Raw genomic sequence first — 18,762 nt, 5'->3', positions numbered from 1 at the left:
ATTTATCTGTTCATTTACATCTAAATTATTATTCTGTGGTACAAAAATGACAGATTTTCTCTATCAGACATATAAAAAACAAATAAAAGAAAACACATTTTCATTGTAGACTTTTAGATGAAAGCAGAAGAAATGATCCAAATATAAAAATATGAACAATTAATGTTTCAGGTGAATCCAGGAAGGTTACATATTCTACAATCAAGCTTAAATCCGTCACTAAGAAAAGTGAGAAAATCAAAGCATTTATTCAACATTTATCCCCAAAAAAGCTTCAAGATAGATTTATGAACCAGTTGAGTCAAATCCAATGTTTTCTGACAGAAAAGAGACAGAAAGCAGCAGAGGAGACAGTTTACTCTGATGTGAAGACAGGAGCGTCTGCAGGTAAGATCTGCCACTACATGGAAACATCTTCTCCATCCATGCAGCTGCCTTTCCAAATGACTGTCAGGCTGTCAGCTTCTGTCATGTTGGATGTTGTTTGCTTTTAGATGGCAGTCAGCTGTATGCACAGATCAGGAAGAAAAACAAAGGTAAGTCAAATCTTCATCTTTGTAACTTCACTGACTGAAAACTGCTGGAAAGGAAACTGCAGGATTCATTCAAGTCAATGTTTTCAAGTCATTCACTTGTCACAATGTGAAATGAACACAACTGTCTTTGTTGTTTTCCAGTTTCTACTTAATATTTGATTTGATTTTCTGACAGGAAAATGGTCTCATTCAGCTGATGAGATGCTTTACTCTGAAGTTCAATGAGGACAAACACTTGCTAAGTTTCCATCTGATTCTCTAGAGATCAAATCTGATAGAAAAGATAGAAACTTGAATTTGTTGATGTAGGTTCTGCATCAAGACCATGCTCCACCCTCAGCTGCTGAGTAACTCTGCATTTTGGCTTTTCTTGTAGATCCACAGAGCCAGCAGCATCCATCAATGTGATGAACAAACGTCTCACCTGTAGGTTGCGCTGCTAGGACAGCTGAACCTTTGTATGGCTCCAAATGTTTGCCTCTCTTTTGGTCTCATTTTAGTATTTTTGTTCAGTTTTTTTTATTTCATATGTGATCTTAACAACTTTCCTGCAGCTGCCTAACATATAATCCTAAAGGAACTCAGGGATGAATTGAATCTGCTGAGATTTTCTCTGGATTGTTAGTTTTTCCAACATCAACCAAGTCTGCAGCTGCAGTCCAGGATCAGCTGATGTCTCTGGTTCACACAGTCTGCTCTATCAAGGCTGATCATGAACAACATGGAGCTTCAGACTTTTCTGTCCTTTAAGATCCTGGAGGTCCAGATCCAGGTCAGTCTGGACTTTCAGACAGTGTCTTACTTTCACCAGAACCATCAGGAAACAACTGGACTTGTTCTGTTGTTGAACTGAACGCTGCAGAAAGAGTCTGAGTCCTTATATGGTCAGACTTTGAGACAATTCTTCTCCATAATTACTTTTTTTAAACTTCTAATGTACTTTTTTAAGTCCTTATAATGTAAAATGTCTTTAACTTTACTAACCAAACAGATTCAGCTTAAAGTCCCTCTCTGATCATCTTTTGATATATTCTCAAAGTGTCCCCAGTGGTCTTTGAATATATTATTACGCCATTTTATGCCAAAATCAATAAACTTATGTGGTTTTCTCAGTTGTGGGCAGGAATTTTGACGTGGAGTAAGCCTGATCCCATTTTCCCATCATTCTCTGCTTACACTCTCTCCAGCTAGCTTACAGCCCCTCAAACTAACTTTAGCGGTGCAACAACAATGGCGAGCAATACTGGAACTATCCAGCCCAACAGTTTTCCTCCAGATTCCAGCTCAGACGAGGAAAACAAAGACGTTCATGGATCTAGTCGTCTACAAGTGATGCATCAGAATGGAGCAGAGCAGGGAGCTAGTGGCCCACAGATTGTAGCACCTACATCACACCTACAAGGTTCTTCTAGAGGCATTTTTTCATCTGCTCCTCATTCACAAATATTAGAATAATAAATGCAATTTTAAACTTAATCTACCGTATAAATATCCTCCATCGTGAGAGAAATACTGTAAAAACATGTTTAAAATACCATAAACACAGTTTTCATCAGAGTGGGTCTTTAAAATGCTAACAGATGATAAAAAAGGAACATTAATAACAGACAACTTCAAAGAAAATCCTAGTTTTTGAAATTTAGGAAGATATGTTTTTTTTTTGGTTTTTAAGATTTTTTATTACATTTATAATCAAAATATATATTCTTTTCATGTATAAATGTGTGATGAAAAATGTATAAATATATATACATATACCTTAACTGAGTCTTCATTGGACATTTTTATATCAATAAAAGCTTTTGTCAAATTTGAATTTTTGATTGTTTTCATCATTTCTGTTCTTGTGATTCTGGGATTTTTATTTGTAACATTATTCAGTTTTCACTGTGAGCTGATGAGAGATCCTTGAAGAACAAAACATCAACAAGCTGCATCATTTCCTGAATATGACATGTTCATTCTTTATGAACAGAGAACAACAGAATGAATCAACCTCAGATGATTTATCTACAGAACTTTTCATTTTCATGGATAATTTCTGATTTTGAACGTCCATCAATGTTTGATACACTTTTTACTTGTAATTTTGGTCTGGTGGAGGCGTGCTGCAGGGCGGTTACTGGCAAGAAGACAGCTAAGAAGGTACGCTGGAAGGTGTTCATAGATTCATCAGGACAACAGTGAGAAGCAAAGTTGTATGAATGATTCTGCAGATTTTAATGAGTTGCTGTGTCTCATTGTTGTGGTGTTACTGCATTGTTTAAGACAATTTGTAACAAACTACAAAGTAGCTTTTAGGATGACGTCACAGCCGTGTGCCGCGAATCAAGACACAGAAAAACACGTCAGAATTGTTTTCAGCTGTGTTGAAATAGACATTCTCAAATAAACAGTTGGACTCTTTTCTGGTTGATAACACGACAATGGTTGCTTTATAATTATCTAAGACTCATCCTTTGCTTCTTTCCTTCTTTGTTTACATCACATGATGACCGGCTACGGTGGCCATTTTGATCCACGTGGTCTGAGCACTTAGTGTTTTCAGACTGAGAGAAATCTGAGGGAGAACTGAAGCTCAGTTCAACTAAGACATACTAAGACCAACACGAAAGACGGGTCAGAGAGCAGTTCCTGGTCCCAGACCAGAGTCCGCTTGGGTGTATTCAGACTGAAAGTTTGTTCCAGATTATCAGGGGGAAACACACTCTGGTTCATTTTAACAAACCAAATAATTCCAGTCTAAATGTACACTAAGTAGTTGCCAGAGGAAGAGGTTTCTGCCAGAAGCAGGTTGGAACAGGTGGAGGAAGACTTCAGACTAAAGAGTTTCAGCAAGAATGAAAGGAAAAGTGAAGAAGACTGTGGTGAGAGCAGCCATGTTGTTGGTTTAGAAACTGAGAAAGAGACAAGAGGCAGAGCTGGAGATGTTGAGCTTTTCTTTAGCTGCGTTTACATGGACAAAAGTAAACGGAATGAACGCCTGATTGGAAGAAAATTGCATCATGTAAACACGCCGTTCAGAATAGTTTGCCCCGATCAGACTCATTCGGATCAAAATTTCTTTCTGATTGAGATAGCTGGGTTATGCTGATTTTTGATCCGATTGCTGTGCATGTAAATAGTTCATTCTGATCGTGTGTCACTACTGCTCTGGTTTACGTCATGCATAGAAGGTGTTTCGCTCCAGAGAAAGCTTTGGAGCTCAAACAGGACCGACGACGCGCGGACGGCTCTGCCCTCCTTCTCCTTGGAGAAAGAGGGAAGGGAGACCGAGTGAACTGTGTCTCTGAGCAGAGCAGCCGGACTTATAGCTTTGTGTTTGAGGGGAGGATGCTTTGGTACATGTTGGAGGCTTCGGACTGCGATCCGTCCCGCAGCTCTAGGTGAACGAGCAGATGAATTCAGGAAAACCGGGTCTCTCGGCAGAACTTTGTCTCAGAGCAGAGCTCGGTCTGCCAAAGCCAGTGTGTGAGCTTTTCAAAGCAGAAATGCCGCTCAGTCCTTAGAAGCCGTTCAAACAATCAACGTGGATTTGTGTTTCCAGTCGTGTCCCGACAAAATAAAGGCTGATGTTATTCCCACATATTTACGTGCAGCCAAGATGCAGATTGCAGCGTTTCCCGCATGGATTTTATGTTCATCCAAAGCTAATGTTGTTTTTAGCGCGTGTTAGCCTTCTCCTAACACTTTTTCCAGCTCCGTTCTGCCACAAAAAAAGCACTGACCACATGGATTTAAATAAAATGATGAGCGAACAGACGCTTCATAATGACCATAACGATAATAAAAGCACATTTCAAAGATCATCTCGTATATTACAGAGCTGCCAGATATCTATGTATGTGGCAGCTCTGCTTGTTTACAGTGGGACTCATTTCCTCTTCTGGTATTTTAGAGAGAAATGCGCATGTCCAAATGATTTATTCCGACCCAAAGTGTGACCATGTGAACGTTTGTTATAATCGTAAAAAAATTTTTTTGGGCTCTTGTACACGGTTGAATTATAATCCGATCTTTGATCCGATCAAAAGATTTTGCAGATGGAACCGCGGCTATTGATAGTGACGAGGATGGAAAGACTCAGGAAAGAATACATCAGAGGAACAGATCATGTTGGATGTTAAATGCAGGGAAACAGATTGAGATGGTTTGGACACGCTGAGAGGAAGGACAGGCTCATTTCACATGGAGGAAGAGGAGGAAAACGCAATGTTCAAACCCGTCCTGGTTCAGCTGGAAGCCACCAGGGCGGCTCCAACCCTACAGCATGGACTCACAGTGAGAGTCCAAGACCTTGTGTGTTCATGTTTGTGGTTTGTTTGATGTGTGAGTTTAGGTTGTTCTGATTGCAAATTGAGAGTCGACTTCCTCGCTTTGAGCCCAGAAGTGGAGCTGACTGCAGCAGCTGCTTCAGGTCAAAGGTCACAGAGGTGGTGAGAGGTCGTCCAGATGAGGAACTTACACATTCCTCATCAGAGCTGAAAGAGAGCGGGACAAACGCTCAGAACTGCTCCAAACACAAATCCACAACTTAGTTCTTATTCCCAGAAGAACTGAGGAAAACTGGGATTTCAAACTTCTATATTTGACCATGACACTCATCTGATGTTGGAAAAAAAATCTGCAAATCTTTAAGTAACATAAAATTCACAGAATAAAAATCTAAATCAACTTTATTTTCATGCCTATTTAAGTCTAATTTCTTGTTTTGGTCGCTCCCTCTGTGCTGAAGCCTTCTGCTTTTCACTAAAACTGATCTTTTCAAGAACTTTTTGACTGAAGTTTTCAGATCTTAACATCTACTTCAGGAAAGAGAAATGACTCCTGGCTCTGGCCTGCTGACCCTAGCCTGGGTGGCCGGTGTGGTCACCCGATGGGCGTTTGTTCTCTATCTGCTACCGTGCCGGTGTTGGGGGGGGTTCCAGCTGCTGCTGCTCTGGCAGGGCTCTTGGTGTGGGGATGGCTGGACACTCTCCCTCCTTCCTTTTACATTCCATCATCCCCAGTAGCAATTTTTGGCACAGGCAATACGGTCAATTGCCTGGGGCGGGAATGAAGGGGGGGTGGCGCCGGCGGCTCAGAGCTTGTAAAAAAAATACATGCACTACTATTGGGATACTTATGTCACAGAGTTTGTAACAGCCTGAAACCTGGCGGCGCCCCCGCCCCGCAGCTGTGCGCTCTCCTGTCTTTGAGAAGAAGACGCAAGTGTGTGAGAAGAAGGAGAAGGGAGGGGGCGCGGGGTGAAGGGCGCGGGGTGAAGGGCGCACTGTGAGCGCCCTTGTATGGAGTGATATCTCTGCCACCACGTTGCACACAAAACCTTCTAAGTTTTTGTCTCAAAAGTGTTTTTTTTTTGCTTTCAAAAACTTTTTTTTGCTTTCAAAAACTTTTTTTGCATTTGCAAAACACATTTTTTCGCGTGCGTTGTGTCAAATCTCGCTTTTGTCCTATCTTTGATTTTGCTGACTACTTTGAGCGCGACTTAGCGTGATATGACTGCCACTGGCATCGCCAAAAAGAAATTCGCATGCGTTGTGTGTCATCTCACTTTTTTCCTATCTTTGCTGAGTTAAGTTTCGGTTTGATGTAACCAAGCTGCCATCAAACAGCTGCTGATTGGTCCAGATTATAACCAATCAGGCGTCTCTGCCTCATACTGACAGTACTCCGAAGCAGACATGGACTTTGTGTCGTTTCTGTTCGTACGGGGTTCTGCCGGTTTCAACGATTCTGGCCCGTTTCTCTGAGAGTAAAATCCAGAAGGAGCAGCAAAGCAGCTAAAATCAAACAGAGTTTAGTATTTATTCATGTCAGTGTAGTGATGAATGTGTTTAAAATGTCTGCAGCAGAAAAAAACGTCCGAGCTCTGACTCCGTCCAGCAGAGAAGCAACACTTTTTAAGATTTGTATCTGAACAATTGTTTTATTTTAGTCAAAAATGGTTGAAATATTAAGAGAAAATAGCATTTTTTACGACTAATGTTTTTTAACTTTGGACAAACGCTCACAAGTTCTAAAACATAAATGATAATAAAGGTCAAAAAATGCCTCTTCTGTGTTATATACATTGAGTTTACTGTGGTGAGCCATCATTCTTCTGCTTATTATTGCTGTTCATCTGATCCCAAACACGTGTGCAGCATTAAATAATATGTGTTTTGAATCTTTTATTGTTTTATTTTAACAAAAAGACCTTAAAGAAAATCACACTTTTCACTAATAATTTGCTCTGCAGGATTCACAGATCACACACAGGCCTGTTGATTTAATGTCAGCAGATAAACATGACAATTTCAGGAGATCCTCAGCCATAAATTCAAAAATCTGACTTAATAAAAATGAACTAATGCTAAAAAAAGAAAGTATCAATTATTGTTAAAATTATATTTAAAAAAAATTAAAACGTCTTTATCAAAAAATACAAAAATGACGGTAAAAAGAGCTGGTTCAGCCTCTGAGCCTCGGCAGCAGACAATTCAATTCAATTCAATTTTATTTGTATAGCCCAAAATCACAACAACAGTCGTCTCGATGGGCTTCGAAGTTAAACATGAAATCAAAAGGATCACGAATACAAAGAGTTCAATAGAAAAATACTAAAATGAACTAACAAACTGACTAAGCTATACTGGCATCCCTGCCCTTAAACCCCCCTTCGCGGTAAGGAAAAACTCCCAAAAAAAACGGATTCCGGAAAAAACGAAGAAACCTCAGGGGTGCCCACATGAAGGAGGGATCCTCCCCCAGGACGGACAGGTAATTTACCAGAACTCTTAGAGAAGAATTAACTTATCTAAATCTACAACTACATATATAAAAGTCCAGCAGACGAGCTTCATCCAGCCGTGGTTGTGGGGACAGTCAAAGGCGCGAGTCGAGCCGGAGACAGGAACCACAGCCAGGTGTAGGAGCAGGAGCAGAGACGAGGTACTCTGTCAGGTACAGAGCAGAGACGAGCCAGAGATGAGCCAGAGGTAGGATCCACAGCCAGGTGTAGGAGTAGGAGTAAAGGCGAGGTAAACGGTCAGGAACTGGAGCACGGATGAGCCAACTGGAGTCTGGAAGCACTCCCACTCCCCAGGAGGGGAGAGGGAAAGAGGGACAATACATGAATCGCACTGTACCAAACAGAGGCATGGAGAACTAAATGATAAATTATGATCAAGAATAGAGGAGAGGAAGGGTAGAAGTAAAAAAGGAAAGAGGACAGAACCCCAGTGCACCATAGTTACCCCAGCTTCAACTTCTAGCAGCCTTTTAAAAGAAATAGTTATTATTAAGTTTAATTTAAACAAATTAACATTAAGTTAAATAATCTCTGAATACTAACTAGTCTGACAATAAGCCTGTCCAAAGAGGAATGTTTTCAGTCTAACTTTGAATGTAGAAACTGAATCGGCCTCTCTTACATGTGCTGGGAGTTTATTCCATAAAACAGGAGCTTGGTGGCTAAATGCTCTACCTCCAACCGTACTTTTACTAATTCTAGGAACCACAAGCAGTCCTGCATTTTGCGAGCGAAGTGTTCTCATTGGATGGTAAGGGACTATGAGGTCCTTAATATAGGACGGGGCCATTCCATGTAAGGCCTTATAGGTTAACAGGAGGATCTTGAACTTGATTCTAGAATCAACTTGGAGCCAATGGAGCGAAACCAACACAGGAGTGATGTGATCTCTTCTGCTAGTTCCAGCTAACAATCTAGCTGCTGCGTTCTGAACAAGCTGGAGACTTCTTAAGGAACTCTTAGGACACGCTGCTAACAAAGAGTTACAGTAATCCAGCCTCGACGTAACAAATGCATGGATGAGTTTTTCAGCATCACTCTTAGAAAGTATATTTCTGATCTTAGCAATATTCCGCAGGTGAAAAAAGGCAGTTCTACACGCCTGAGATATGTGAGCCTTAAATGATAAATCCTGGTCAAATAAAACCCCAAGGTTTCTAACTGTGGAATTGGGGGCTATACTTATGCCATCCAGGGAGACTATCTGAACAGACAGAGCATCTCTGAGGTTTTTAGGACCAAGTATAATGACCTCAGTTTTTTCTGGGTTCAAGAGGAGGTAATTAATTGTCATCCAGGTCTTGATGTCACTGATGCAGGCGTTCAGTTTCTCTATCTGGTCATTCTGGTCAGGTTTCATGGATAAATACAACTGCGTATCGTCGGCATAACAATGAAAATTAATGTTGTGTTTCCTGATTATGTTTCCTAGGGGTAGCATATAAAGCGTAAACAGGATCGGTCCCAAGACTGAGCCCTGTGGGACTCCATAGTTGACTCGAGTGCACTGAGAGGAATGGCCATTTACATTAACGAACTGATATCTATCGGACAGATAGGATTTAAACCACTGGAGAGCAGATCCTCTGATCCCTATGTCCTGCTCTAGTCTATGGAGTAAAATACTGTGGTCGATAGTGTCAAAGGCTGCACTGAGGTCCAACAGGACCAGAATAGAAAGTAGTCCTTTTTCTGAGGCCAATAACAAGTCATTAGAGACTCTAACTAGTGCAGTTTCCGTACTGTGGTGGGGTCTAAACCCCAACTGAAAGTCTTCAAAGTGGCTGTTGTCCTGTAGGTGGCAGTAAAGCTGCTTAACTACTACTCTTTCTAGGATTTTAGAAATAAAGGGCAGGTTTGATATCAGTCTATAGTTGGCCAAGATGCTAGGATCCAAACTGGGCTTTTTCAGAAGAGGTTTAACAACTGCATATTTAAAAGACTGTGGCACGTGATCCGTTTCCAGAGAGGCATTTATCATTGTTAATATGGGATCATTAATTAGGGGAAAAGTTTCTTTAAAAAGTCTAGTGGGAATTGGGTCTAACAGACACGTTGAGGATTTGGAGGACGTAATAATTGATGTTATTTCCGCTTGATCCACAGCAGTGAAGCAGTCCAATGTTATAGAGGTTTCTATGGATGCCTCCATTTCTACCGCTTCAGCCTGTTCTGGGCTGATAGTAGGAATAACTTGATTTAACTTATGTCTAATATTTGAGATTTTACTATCGAAAAATGTAAGAAAATCATCAGAGCTGAGAGAAACAGGAACATGTGGTTCTACTGAGCTCTGACTGCGAGTTAATTTAGCAATAGTGCTAAAAAGAAATCTTGGATTGTTTCCATTCTCTGATATTAAGGTTGAATAGTACTGGCTTCTAGCTCTACGCAGAGCTTTTTTTTATAATTTAATAGGCTGTTTCCAGATATCCAGAGACTGCTCTGAACCTGAGCGGCGCCATTCTCTTTCCAACTTACGGGTTTCTTGTTTAAGAGAACGAGTTTCAGCGTTAAACCACGGTGCTACTCGGTTTTGTCTGACGAACTTAGGTTTCAAGGGTGCAACAACATCGAGTGTACTCCGGAGGGCTTGTAAGGCATCATTAACAAAGTGGTCATTTATACTAGGACTGATGCTATGGGAGCTGGTCTCAGAGTATTTTCTCAGAATATCACTAAGTACTGGCTGAACTGTGTGTTTAAACTCAGACACAGAACGGTCAGTAAAGGTTCTTCTAAGCTGTTTCTTATTCACTGGGGCAGAAGGATGTTCCAGTGTAAACCGGAAGGTAATCATAAAGTGATCAGAAATGATGGGGTTAAGAGGAAGGACACTCAGCTGGCTGATCTCTATACCATGGGTTAGAACAAGATCCAGGGTGTGCTTATGACAATGAGTGGGTTCATTCACACTTTGGGTGAAACCAACATCATCTAATAAAGCTGCAAAAGCCTTTCCTAAGCAGTCACTGGGGTCATCAACATGAATATTAAAATCCCCTAATATTATAGTTTGATCAGAATCTAAGACAATAGTCGATAGGAAGTCGGAAAACTCAGTTAAAAATTCTGAATATGGGCCGGGGGGGCGATAAATAATTATGAGTAAAACAGGTTTTGGAGTTTTCCTGTTCGGGTCATTTATAGACAATATGATGTTTTCAAATGAATTATAAGCATTTTTAACTTTAGGGCTGAGAAGTAAGCTAGACTGTGATATTACTGCCAAACCACCTCCTTTCCCAGAAATCCTGGATTTCTGATAGTTAGCATAAGTGGGGGGGGTTGCTTCATTCAATCTAACATAGTCATCCTGATGGAGCCAAGTTTCTGTTAAGGCTAAAAGACTAAAGGTTGTTATCAATGATTAACTCATTGACTAAGAGGGACTTGGAGGAAATGGATCGAATGTTTAATAAACCGAATTGAATTACTATTATTTAATTTTTAATTATAATTATTATTATAATTCTGCTTGTGAGAACTGCTGTCTGTCACTTTAAGGTTTCTAAGACGCGCTCCTTTCATTTGTCTTTCAGCACATAAGCTAAAGCTCGGACCTGCTTGACTTTCCCTGCATGGGTTTTGCACCGGCACTAACCCTAAGGGAGGCTGAGAGGAGCGTTTTACACTGCTGCTCTGCGCCCGGGTCTCGTCTCTGGATTGTCAGGTTAACAGACTAAGGCTAGCAGAAATGTTTCTAGAAAGAAGAGCGGCACCGTCCCGGGTGGGATGGACGCCGTCTCTCCGCATGAGACCGGGCTTCCCCCAAAACGCGCTCCAGTTATCCACAAAACCAACGCCGTTTTCTGGGCACCATCTAGAAAGCCAGCGGTTAAATGTTGAAAAGCGGCTGTACATTTCATCACTGACTAAGTTCGGCAGGGGAACAGAGAAAATTACAGTGTCGGACATCGTCTTAGCCAGTTTACACACCGAAGCTACGTTTAACTTAACCACCTCTGACTGTCTCCGTCGGACATCATTACCGCCTGCGTGAATCACGACTCGACGGAACCTGGACTTACTCTGAGCTAACATCCTAAGGTTCCCCTTGATGTCACCAACTCTGGCCCCCGGATAACACCTGACTGTAGCCGCTGGGAGCTCCACGTTTCTAACTTCAGAACAGCCTATAACCAGAGTTGAGTGTTCAGCGGGTGTGTCGCTGAGGGGGGAGAACCTATTACCTATTTACCTAGTCTCGGGTGCTCTAAGTTTTTGCGTTTAGCACTATGTTTCCTCCCAACCGGTACAAACCCCTGACTGTCTCCCGGCTGTTGGGAGGGCGCTGGGGTGCTAACTAAGTTAGCCCTGTTAGCGCAGCCCGCGCTACGAGTAACGACCTGGCTAGCCGGCTTAGCTTCCACTGTGCGGAGCCAGTGGAAGCTAAGCCTGGCCTCCAAGTCTAACACAAGACTACACTTAACACACCTACCGCTATCTTCACTAAAGGAGGCAGGGTCATCACTAAACATATGGCACATGGGGCAGGAGAGAGGAGGAGAGGCGGAAGGAGTGGTGGCCATGCTAGGTTCTAAGCTAAGGCTAGCTGTGTTTAGGTAAAGAGAAGTGGTTTATTTAGCAAAATGAGAAAGTGAACAGAAAGCGGTTTAATAGTGGTGAATTCGCTAATAAAAGGTACTAGATGTGAATATTAACCCAGATAACCCTTAGAGTAAGCAATAGTAGTAAGGCTAATGCCAAACAAGAGGACAGCAGTCACACACGACTAGCACTGGGAATAGCTCACCCGGAAATGAAGTCACAGGAAATCAGCAAAAACACCATGTTAGATTCATATGGCAATGTGATTGGTTAGAATCTGGACCGATCAGCAGCTGTTTGATGGCAGCTTGGTTACGTCAAACCGAAACTTAACTCAGCAAAGATAGGAAAAAAGTGAGATGACACACAACGCATGCGAATTTCTTTTTGGCGATGCCAGTGGCGCTAAGTCGCGCTCAAAGTAGTCAGCAAAATCAAAGATAGGACAAAAGCGAGATTTGACACAACGCACGCGAAAAAATGTGTTTTGCAAACGCAAAAAACGTTTTTGAAAGCAAAAAAAAGTTTTTGAAAGCAAAAAAAAAACATTTTTGAGCAAAAAACTTATAAAGTTTGTGTTCAACTTAGAAAGTTTTGTGTGCAACGTGGTGGCAGAGATATCACTACATACCCTTCATCCTGGCTGGATCATCTTCAAGGAGGGCGACGGTCGCAGGCCGCGGCTCAGTGCTCATTCATTCATCTTCTTAACCGTTTATTCCCTTTCGGGGTCACGGGGTTGCCGGAGCCTATCCCGGTCACTTGGGCGTAGGCAAGGGATACCCTGGACTGGTCGCCAGTCTGTCGCAGGGTGGAATATCCTCAATCACACATCCATTCACTCTCACACTCACACATATGTACAATTTAGAGTTGCCAATCAACCTATGTAGCATGTTTTTGGACGGTGGGAGGAAGCCGGAGATCCCGGAGAAAACCCACGCATGCACGGGGAGAACATGCAAACTCCACACAGAAAGGTCCCCCATTGATGTTGTGTTTCTCATGTCCCCCTCAGCTGGGAATTGAACCGGGGGCCTTTTTGCTGTGAGGCAAGAGCGCTAACCACTGCGCCACCGTGCAGCCCAGGCTCAATGCTTGATGAAAGAATAAAAATAAAAACTGCGACTGCGCCAACATGTAGCAAACTGGCACCCCTGGCTGCAGCTGCACGCACTCCTGCTGGAAATGTGTGAAGAAAAAGCGGGGAGGGGGGCTGCAGGGAATCAGTTCAACTGTGGGTCACTTCCAAATGAAGTGGCCAGGTGGGGGTCAAGGACGGGGGTGGAATCTACTTTAAAAACTTTTTTAAAAATCAGTCATACGGTGACATTCTATAACCTACATTTTAATAAAGGTATAAAAAATCATTCTTTTTTTGGGTTATTTTTGAATTTAAATAAGCGACTCGTCGCATTTCGGGCAGACACTCGGCAGAATTGCAGGTTACTCCCCTAGGTTAATTAACCCACCTGCTTAGCGTCCTATTTAAGTCAGGTGTACAATTGTTCATTCTCTCTTACCTTCAGCGCTCATTCTTCGCCGGTCTCCGAGCCCGCGGGTCTCCTTCTCTTTTGGCGTCTTGCCGTGTTCCCCCGTCCTTGGGAAGGATGATCCCCATCTTTCTGATGTGGGGTTTTGGTTTCGCCGCGTCTGCTCTCCTTAATTTCTCCTCCGATCCGCGGGCGGCTGACGATCCGCGGGCGGCTGACGGCGCACAGCGCGTTCGTTTCGCCGCGGTCGCGTGCATCTGCAGGGGGTGTGCTTTCCGCAATGTTCGGGATGTCCGTGCCCCCCGATCAGGAGTAGTCGGGTCTTCTCGTCTGCCGTGGTCACCCCAATTTATCCACGGTGAGCGTCATGCGGTACTTTTCCCGTGTAGTTTTCTATGGCTGCGTCTCACTTCCTGTTTACTTCGGTGACGTCACGCCCCTAAGGACCCTGGGAATTGTAGTTTTTCTCCGGGTCCTTTATGATGCACTTCTGATTCTTTTTCTGCTGCGTAGTTCTGCGTCGTCCGGTTGTTTTATTTTTTTTTTCAGGGGTTGTGGGGTCCTTTCTGTGGTTGTGAAGGCTGGCAGACCTCGTTTGGACAGGTTTCTCATGCTGGCTGAATTTATCGTGGCTTTTAGCATTTGTTTTCTATTGCTGTTTTGTTCTTTGGGAGCTGTGTGTAAATCTTGATTGTCTTTAATTTGATGCTGGCTTTATTATTATGGCGGTTCTTCTGTTTGTTTTCTTCGTTGTTGTAGCTGCTGGTTAGTTGGAATGTGAATCAGTGTCTCTTGGACCCGTCTCTGCTCTATGGACATTTTCCCTTATGATTGGTCTCTCTTATGCAGCGTCTATGGCTCATTTTATTCACTCAGCGATCCTCATTCATTGCCCCCGCACGTTCTGCTCCGCCTGTTTTTTCCCTGCTCTGTGTACCCCAGTGGGTCCTGCCCTGTCCTCAGGGACTTGCGTCGGCCGCATTAGTGAGTGTGTCGGTCTCGTCGCGGCCTTGTTTTCTCGGCTGGGGGTAGTTCGATCCTGGGCCGCGTGTTCCTGTTCTGGATTTTCGTGTTTTGCGTTTGATCTTTCCTTCTCTATGCCTGGAGTGGTTTTGTGATGACTGTTGTGTCTTCAGGCTCCCTCCACTTGTTCTCCTGTGTCTGCGCCTTCTGGTTTGGGGGAAAAGGATTTAAGAAGAGTGGTTTGTGTTTGACCGGCCGCCAGAATCTACAGCTCTGATGGTCCTTAAGGGGTCGTCCGGTTATTTCATCCTTGGAGATTATATTAAGGCTGTTTCAATATTGAATGATAGTATTGTGTCATCGGTTGACTTGGTTAATTAACACTTTGAGCAACTTCTACCCTGACCATAGGAAATATATCACTTGCGCTCTCAAGCTTAGTTCAAGAGTTAAATCTTGTGTCCACAAGTCAGTCTTCGGTCTGCCTTTTCTAAGCAGATGGCACTCTGCTAGATGCATCCCCATTTGGAGGCTTGTTATACTCCGCCTCTGAATGCTTAAGGTTCAGTCTAGCAAAAATAATATCAAAACCTATGATCCCTCATGGCTCTCAAGTTCTCTTTTGCAGTATCCAGTCGCCCTTGGCTAAATAAAAAATTTAAGAACCATTAATATCATATACAAGGCATCAAATCCAGCCGAGCTGTAATCCTCTGCTACGTGGGATGTTGACCTTCCTCATCTACAAATCTCCTTGGCTACTCTTCCCATCTACTACTCCTACTCCTCGATGGCCTCCTGAAGGTGCGTCCCTCTGAAACTGTCAAAGGTTACTTTTATCATTGGAATATATAAAAAAATTGGTGTTAAGATTTCGTGCAGGTCATATATTTCACTATTATTTCACTGTTGGAATTTGTAATTATGGTGGTTTCTAGGGTGCGATAAATCCACAATGGGTCTTTACCTTAACTATCTACTAAATTTCACTTTCTCAGATTTGTTTTTAAAAGCACTGTTATTTAATTTATCTCAATCATTTTGAAACTGATCAGTTTCTGGGTTATTTATATATTCTTGTCAAGACTAATACTGCTTTGTTTTTTATCTATGCATCGCATCCTGAGCCTGCGAACCCTCACGCCCCGATCAGCTTCTCCGTTTCCAGGAAATGATGTCACCCATGCATTCCCTGATCTGGTGCTGCAACGATGACTGCTCAACGTACCTATTGCTGCACTGAAAGTGAAGGGGTGGTGGACCTCCTCTGCGTTCCAAGGACACTTCTGGCTTGAATCAATCTATGTCAGCTGCAGAATGAGTGTGAAATTCTTGGATTATAAATGTTGAAAGAAAATTATTTGTCAGGTGGAAGCCTCAAAATTTAGGTTGCTCTAAGTTGTATCAATTCAATCATTTTAATTGGTATGCCAAATGGGAGAGAAACTTTGTGGCCGTTAAGCTCGTTGTGGTATTGTCGTTGGAGTTCGTAATAATGGAAGTTATTAAGCCTGCGTGAGTAGCATGCATAATGTGTATATAATGGCGTCGAGCCCGTCATAGTGTGATGGCAGCTTAGAATAATGGATTTTACTAAGCTTGTGTGAATATTATGCCAGATGAAATGTTTATGGCCGTTAACCCGTCATAGTATGTGATGGAAGCTTCAAATATGGGGTTATTTCATTCATGGCATAGGATGTCATCGGGAGCATTGTATTGGATGTAAGTTTGTGTCATCCTAGGGTCGTCCATGGCGGCTAGAATTATAGTTCCGCACAGCGTTTTGCGGACGTGGGCTTTACGTTCTAAGATCAGGTAGGAGTACTTCTTATGTCGGCTCCCATTTCATTTCTTTCCCTCTCTCTTTGAGGTAGTATGCTCCCCTGGTGAATGGGAGCGGCCCAACGGTCAATAGTGCCGGGGTAAACACATAGCAGATACACTAGATAGCATGTTCCCTTCGTAGAGTGGTTCTCGAACGGGAGCGGCCCAACGGTCAATGGTGCCGGGGTAAACACATAGCAGATACACTAGATAGCATGTTCCCTTCGTAGAGTGGTTCTCGAAGGGAGCGGCCAAACGGTCAATGGTGCCGGGTAAACACATAGCAGGTACACTAGATAGCATGTTCCCTTCGTAGAGTGGTTCTCGAACGGGAGCGGCCAAACGGTCAATGGTGCCGGGTAAACACATAGCAGATACACTAGATAGCATGTTCCCTTCGTAGAGTGGTTCTCGAAGGGAGCGACCCAAACGGTCAATGGTGCCGGGTAAACACATAGCAGATACACTAGATAGCATGTTCCCTTCGTAGAGTGGTTCTCGAAGGGATCGGCCAAACGGTCAATGGTGCCGGGTAAACACATAGCAGATACACTAGATAGCATGTTCCCTTCGTAGAGTGGTTCTCGAAGGAAGCGGCCCAACGGTCAATGGTACCGGGTAAACACATAGCAGTCATACTGGAAAATGAAATGAAATGAAGTGAAAATGGAATGCAGCCAAAAAACACACCTCATCTTATTTACACACTGATTATACATTCACATTTTCTTCTTCTGGATGATCTTGGCGTTGGGGTTTTTTGTTACCCTAAAGCGTAAGGAAAATAATTATCTTAAGAGAAGTCCTCCCTCAAGTAGAAGCCGCGAATGATGAGTATAAAATGCATGGTGTTTAAATTGAATCAGGTTGTGTAATCTTGTTGGCTCCCCTCCAGTCTTCTTTTTCTCTCTCTCTCTTCAGATAGTATGCTCCCCTGGTGAACGGGAGCGGCCCAACGGTCAATGGTGCCGGGTAAACACATAGCAGATACACTAGATAGCATGTTCCCTTCGTAGAGTGGTTCTCGAAGGGAGCGGCCAAACGGTTAATGGTGCCGGGTAAACACATAGCAGATACACTAGATAGCATTTTCCCTTCGTAGAGTGGTTCTCGAAGGGAGCGGCCAAACGGTCAATGGTGCCGGGTAAACACATAGCAGATACACTAGATAGAATGTTCCCTTCGTAGAGTGGTTCTCGAAGGGAGCGGCCAAACGGTCAATGGTGCCGGGTAAACACATAGCAGATACACTAGATAGCATGTTCCCTTCGTAGAGTGGTTCTCGAAGGGAGCGGCCAAACGGTCAATGGTGCCGGGTAAACACATAGCAGATACACTAGATAGCATTTTCCCTTCGTAGAGTGGTTCTCGAAGGGAGCGGCCAAACGGTCAATGGTGCCGGGTAAACACATAGCAGATACACTAGATAGAATGTTCCCTTCGTAGAGTGGTTCTCGAAGGGAGCGGCCAAACGGTCAATGGTACCGGGTAAACACATAGCAGATACACTAGATAGCATGTTCCCTTCGTAGAGTGGTTCTCGAAGGGAGCGGCCAAACGGTCAATGGTGCCGGGTAAACACATAGCAGATACACTAGATAGCATGTTCCCTTCGTAGAGTGGTTCTCGAAGGGAGCGGCCAAACGGTCAATGGTGCCGGGTAAACACATAGCAGATACACTAGATAGTATGTTCCCTTCGTAGAGTGGTTCTCGAAGGGAGCGGCCAAACGGTTAATGGTGCCGGGTAAACACATAGCAGTCATACTGGAAAATGAAATGAAATGAAATGAAATGAAGTGAAAATGGAATGCTGCCGAAAACACACCTCATCTTATTTACACACTGATTATACATTATACATTCACATTTTCTTCTTCTTCTGGATGATCTTGGTGTTGGGGGTTGTTACCCGAAAGTGTATGGAAAAATAATTGTCTCAAGGAATTGAACGGAGCCTTATGCCAAAACGAAGTTGTGAATCAAATTGTGAATGTCATCCTAAAGATGTTGTGAAAACCTAAAGATGTCGTGAAATAAATGTTCTTCTGCAAGAGTTTTCTGACTGAAATAAGCGACTCGTCGCATTTCGGGCAGACACTCGGCAGAATTGCAGGTTACTCCCCTAGGGCGGGTCTGTTAATTAACCCACCTGCTTAGCGTCCTATTTAAGTCAGGTGTACAATTGTTCATTCTCTCTTACCTTCAGCGCTCATTCTTTGCCCCTCCCTCCTCCCCGGCTTCCACCTGTGGGCTCCGTTACGGGGGTTGTTACCCGAAAGTGTATGGAAAAATAATTGTCTCAAGGAATTGAACGGAGCCTTATGCCAAAACGAAGTTGTGAATCAAATTGTGAATGTCATCCTAAAGATGTTGTGAAAACCTAAAGATGTCGTGAAATAAATGTTCTTCTGCAAGAGTTGTCTGACTGAAATGCCCAAATAAAAAATGGGAACACAAAACAATGTTGTCACTAAGGTGACAGTTGGTTTAGTCGACGGACTTGATGCCGTTGTGAGGACATTTATTGCTAAATGCCAAAAACATCTGGAATATGGACAAAAAAAGGTTAAAGCCATCTGGTGCCCAATTTAGAGAAA

At 43.1% G+C, this 18,762-nt stretch overlaps 1 long non-coding RNA gene across 1 annotated transcript; it reads left to right on the top strand.

Moving 5' to 3' along the window:
• The first annotated feature begins 185 nt into the window (after positions 1 to 185).
• Positions 186 to 2,132, top strand: LOC144987225 (uncharacterized). Its single transcript, XR_013651102.1, has 3 exons — positions 186 to 228; positions 325 to 387; positions 495 to 2,132. It is a non-coding gene; the product is annotated as an uncharacterized LOC144987225 (long non-coding RNA).
• The last annotated feature ends 16,630 nt before the right edge of the window (positions 2,133 to 18,762 follow it).

Source organism: Oryzias latipes, chromosome 18, assembly GCF_053564925.1.
Source record: "Oryzias latipes strain Hd-rR chromosome 18, Olatipes_Hd-rR_3.1".
Taxonomy (NCBI): domain Eukaryota; kingdom Metazoa; phylum Chordata; class Actinopteri; order Beloniformes; family Adrianichthyidae; genus Oryzias; species Oryzias latipes.
This window is presented reverse-complemented; position numbering and strand designations above follow the sequence as displayed.